Source organism: Ovis canadensis, chromosome 10 (genome assembly GCF_042477335.2).
Source record: "Ovis canadensis isolate MfBH-ARS-UI-01 breed Bighorn chromosome 10, ARS-UI_OviCan_v2, whole genome shotgun sequence".
NCBI lineage: Eukaryota > Metazoa > Chordata > Mammalia > Artiodactyla > Bovidae > Ovis > Ovis canadensis.
The window spans coordinates 24,572,865-24,578,529 of NC_091254.1; the positions used below are offsets into that span (position 1 = coordinate 24,572,865).

A 5,665-nucleotide genomic window follows, 5' to 3' on the forward strand; every position below is an offset into this window, starting at 1 on the left:
TCTGTACATTGTTCATCTAAGAAGGCCTCCTTATCTCTCCTAGCTGTTCTCTGGAATTCTGCAGGTAGTTGGGTATATATTTCCCTTCCCCCCTTGACTTTCCCTTCTCTCCTTTCCTCAGCTATTTGTAAAGCCTCCTCAGACACCCATCTTGCCTTTTTGCATTTCTTTTTCGTTGGGATGACTTTGGTCACTGCCCCTGTGCAATGTTAGAAACCTCCTTCTATAGTTCTTCAGACACTCTGTCTACCAGGTCTAACTATTTGAATCTACTTCTCACTTCCATTGTATAATCATAAGGAATTTGATTTAGGTCATACTTGAATGGCCTAGTGGTTTTCTCCACTTTTTTCAGCTTAAGCTTGAATTTTGCAATAAGGAGCTGATGATCTGAACCATAGTCAGCTCCAGGTCTTGTTTTTGCTGATTGTATACAACTTCTCCATCTTTGGCTGCAAAGAACATAATTAATCTGATTTGGGGATAGAGTCATCTCTTGCGTTTTAGGAGAAAGGTGTTTGCTATGACCAGCATGTTCCCTTGATAAAGTTCTGTTAGTCTTTGCCCTGCTTCATTTTGTACTCCAAGGCCAAACTTGCCTGTTACTCCAGGTAACTCTTGACTTTCTACTTTTGCATTCTAATCCCCTTTGATGAAAAGGATATCTTCTTTTTGGTGTTAGTTCTAGAAGGTCTTGTAGGTCTTCATAGAAATTGTCAACTTCAGCTTTTTGGGCATCAGTGGTTGGGACATAGACTTGGATTACTGTGATGTAGAATCGTTTTCTTTGGAAACAAATCAAAATCATTCTGTGTGTTTTTTGGTTGCACCCAAGTACTAGATTTCAGACTTTTGTTGACTATGAGGGCTACTCGATTTCCTCTAAGGCATTCTTGCCCACAGTAGTAGATACAATTGGTCATCTGAATTAAATTCAAGCATTCCCATCCATTTTAGTTCACTGATGCCTAAGATGTAGATTTTCACTCTTGCCATCTCATGGTTGACCACATCCAATTTACCTTGATTCATGGACCTAACAGGGCCTTCCCAGGTGACTCAGCGGTAAAGAATCCACCTGCCAGTACAGGGAACACAGGAGATTCAGGTTTAATCCCTGGGTTGGGAAGAACCCTTGGAGGAGGAAATGGCAACCCACTCCAGTATTCTTACTTGGAGAATCTCATGGAGGAGCCTGGCAGGCTACAGTCCATAGGGTTGCAAAGACTTAGACACGACTGAGCGACTGAACATGCACAAGTGCACATGGACCTAACATTCCAGGTTCCTATGCAATATTGTTCTTTACAGCATTAAATTTTCCTTTTACCACGAGACACATCCACAACTAAGTGCCATTTCTGCTTTGGCCCACCCACTCCATTCTTTCTGGAGCTATGAGTAAGTGCCCTCTGCTGTTCCCCAGTATCATATTGAACACCTTCTGACCTGGGGGTTCATCTTGCAGTGTAATATCCTTTAGTCTTTTAGTACTGTCCATGGGATTCTTTAGGCAAGAATGCTAGAGTGGATTTCCATTTCCTCCTCCAGTGGACCATGATCAAGACATAAATGGTAAGGACCTAACAGAAGGGATTAAGAAGAGTTGCCAAGAATACACATAATAACTGTACAAAAAAATGTCTGAATGTCCTGGATAACCATCATGGTGTGGTCACTCAAATAGAGCCAGACATCCTGGAACATGAAGTCAAGTGGGCCTTAGGAAGCATTGCTATGAATAAAGCTAGTGAAGGTGATGGAATTCCAGCTGAGTTATTTCCAATCTTAAAAGATGATGCTGTTAAAATGCTGTACTCAATATGTCAGCAAATTTGAAAAACTCAGCAGTGGCCATAGGACTGAAAAAGTCCATTTTCATTCCAATTCCAAAGAAGGGAAATGCCAAGGAATGTTCAAACTACCACACAGTTGCACTCATTTCACATGCTAGCAAGGTTATGTTCAAAATCCTTCAAGCCAGGCTTCAGCGGCACTTCAGCAGTGCTGCTGCTCTGCACTGCTTCAGCAGTGAATTGAGAAATTCCAGAAGCTCTAGAGGTTTCGAAGAGGAATCAGAGATCAAATTGCCAGCATTCACTGGATCATGGAGAAAGCAACAGAGTTCCAGGAAAACATCTGCTTCTCCTTCATGGACTTCACGAAAGCCTTTGACTCTGGATCACAGGTGACTAAGGAGAATTCTTAAGGATATGGGAGTACCAGACCACCTTACCTGTCTCCTGAGAAACCTGTATCTGGGTCACAAAGCAACAGTTAGATCCAGACACTGGAAAATTGACTGGTTCAAAATTGGGAATGGAGTACAAGTCTGTATATTGTCACCCTGCTTGTTTAAGTTATATGCATCATTTAATTTATTTAACATCATGCAAAATGCCTTGCTAAACAACCCAGAATTCATATATTACATATTAAAATATACCCTTGGATGGCTTCCCTGGTGGCTCAGAGGTTAAAGCGTCTGCCTGGAATGCGGGAGACCCGGGTTCGATCCCTGGGTCGGGGAGATCCCCTGGAGAAGGAAATGGCAACCCACTCCAGTACTCTTGCCTGGAGAATCCCATGGAGGGAGGAGCCTGCTAGGCTACAGTCCATGGGATCGCAAAGAGTTGGACACAACTGAGTGACTTCACTTTCACTTTCATGCAAAATGCCAGGCTGGATGAATCATAAGCCAGAATCAAGATTGCTGGGAGAAATACCAACAACTTCAGATATGCAGATGATCCCACTCTAATGGCTGAAAGTGAAGAGGAACTAAAGAGCCTCTTGATGAGGGTGAAAGAGGAGAATGAAAAAGCTGGCTTGAAATTCAACATTAAAAAAAAAACTAAGATCACAGCATCTGATGTCATCACTTCTTAGCGAATAGAAAGGGATAAAATGGAAGTAGTGACAGATTTTATTTCCTTGGGCTCCAAAATCACTGCAGATGGTGACTGCAGCCATGGAATTAAAAGACACTTACTACTTGGAAGACAAGCTATGACAAACCTAGACAGTGTTTAAAAAGCAGAGACATCACTTTTCCAACAAAGGTCCATATAGTCAAAGTCATGGTTCTTCCAGTAGTCATGTATGGATGTGAGAGTTGGACCATAAAAAAGGCTTGAGTGCGAAAGAATGGGTAGTTTCAAAATGTGGTGCTAGAGAAGACTCTTCAGAGTCTCTTGGACTGAAAAGAGTTTAAACCAGTCCATCCTAAAGGAGATCAGTCCTGAATACTCATTGGAAGGACTGATGTTGTAATTGAACCTTCAGTACTTTGGCTACCTGATGAGAAGAGGCAACTCATTGGAAAAGACCCTGATGCTGGGAAAGAATGAAGGTAAAAGGAGAAGGCGGTGGCAGAGGATATGGTGATTAGATAGCATCACCGACTCAACGGACATGACTTTGAGCAAATTCTGTGAGATAGTGGAGGACAGAGGAGCCTAAGGTGCTGCAGTCCGTGAGGTCACAGAGAGTCAGACACGACATAGTGACTGAACAAGAACACCATTGTTAAAAGTAAGCTGAAGGAGGAAAAATGGTGAAGATATCCTAGGACTCATTCTACTTTTAGGAAGGTTGGATTTTACCCTTTGGTACCAAGGGTATAACAATGAGATGATTTTTATAACAACATTCTCTTTCACTCTGTGCTTAAAAGTGTACTTAAGAGTATAACGGAGGAGAGGATGATGTACTTTTCTTATATAAGACTAAGCTATGATTTAGCAACTAAGCAAGACAACAACCCAGAATTCATACATTACATATTAAAATATACCCTTTTGACAGCCCTAATATTAGACCATTTCTCAAAACCAGGAAAGTTTGAATTCCCTTACAATGAACAAAATATAGCAGACATAAACTGTTGGCATTAAGGTGGTTACAAGCTATAGCCACTTATAGACGGTGCCCTAAAGTGAGTTGATCAATACTCTCTTTTCTCTCTAAATATGTTGCAGTAAGATCACGCCATGAATTCGTTTTGTTAAGCTCAGTGAATACTCATCAGTTCTGGGAACTACCAATTTTACCTATATTGATACTTGGCTCCAACTTAAAATGAAAAATCAATATTTTAATGAAAGAAATGTGTCTTGTTCTCTAAATATGTCTCCTCTCTCTCTTTCTCATTCCCTTTTCTTTCCTCCCTCCCCTTCTCTCTCTGTCTCCCTCTCTCTCTCTTCCTCTCCCTCCTTTCAATGAGGCACATTTTGTCCCTAGGGTGATATAGCTTTAAATGTCAAGGACTGGTGAAGTCCTACCTAAAACGTAGCAACAACTAGCATCTGTATGGCTACTATTCTAAAACCGTTCACTGGATGCTGGCCAGGTTCTAAAGATCTGTCCATTTTGCTCACCATTTGGTTGTTCCTTGTCAATGTTATTTCCATTAAGTAATAAAGCCTCGGAGTTAAAACCATATGAGACATACGCCAAGAGACTATACATTTTCATCCAATCTCTGATTTTTAAGGTGGGGCACATGATTCCCCTGAGTAAAGCAACATTTCCCTAGCCTACATTTTATTAGGCTGAATATAAACGAAAGTGAAAGGCAAGCATTCTAGGCATATCCTTAAAGAGAAAACCCCCTTTCCCATTTTTTTTCATCATACATTCTGAAATGAGAACATACCAGCTGGATCTTAGGAGCCATCTTGGGTCATGAAGTAGGAGAAATACTTTGGGAATAATGAAAAAACGTTGGTATAAAGAAACTGGGTCTCTGATGAACAGTTAATTGTGGTACCATACCAGCCCGTGGCTGCTTATCTCTGTGAGAGGAAAACCAATCTCTGTGTTAATTCAGCCCTTGGTATTTGAGGATTTTAGACACATGCAGCCAAACTTATTCTAATTGACACAAACATAAAAGTTCAATGAATGTCTCTCTTTTGTCTGGATGTGGAGTTTCCGGTATCCAAAAAAATGAGTACTCTTAAGAATATATATTCCATTGTACTTGTCATTGGATTAAATTAGTCCTTTCTGGTCACCTCCTCTCAATTCTATTTAATACTTCAGAATGTATTTCTAAAATAACTGAAAGCAAACAATGCATTTTTTGGAACAGAAGGCAATTTGTGTGATGCTGGTATCATTACACCTATAGATTCACGCCTCTCAAGACTACCCTAGATTTATGTAGTATTCTGAACAATACTCAATCCATTATATGCCATCACAAATACCTATTGCAATTCTAAATGTAATCCAAATATCTCCCACATGAATGTCTTCAAGAACTCTAGTCATCCTGGATAACATTTTCCTTTCCTGAATAAACAAAAGAGCTCTAGTCCTAGGCATCCCAGGGATAGCAGAGTCGAAGCAATGCCTGGAGCCTTGATGTTCCTCTTGGTCTAAGTCTCTCCAGGTTCGTGCCTCCAGGGGCCCAACAATGTGGTGTGTTTCATGTCCAGTGACCAGTCATATGCGCCACAGAAATATCTTACTGCCCATCTGTTTCACTCTGACCCCTTTCCCTGAAGATTACTCTCTCTTCTCCATTCTCTTTCCCTCATTTTCTGGGTCCTGGGACATCACCTTCTTTTAGAGCTCTCAAAAGATTGTCCTCTTGGGGAGAGGAATAAATCAGGAGTTTGGAATTAACAGGACTTCCTATATATAAAATAATAAGTTA

The 5,665-nt window shown here is 40.8% G+C and overlaps 1 non-coding gene across 1 annotated transcript; it reads left to right on the forward strand.

Annotated features, from left to right (window-relative positions):
• The first annotated feature begins 2,458 nt into the window (after positions 1-2,458).
• TRNAS-GGA (transfer RNA serine (anticodon GGA)) lies at positions 2,459-2,531 on the forward strand. Its single transcript has one exon. It is a non-coding gene; the product is annotated as a tRNA-Ser (tRNA).
• The last annotated feature ends 3,134 nt before the right edge of the window (positions 2,532-5,665 follow it).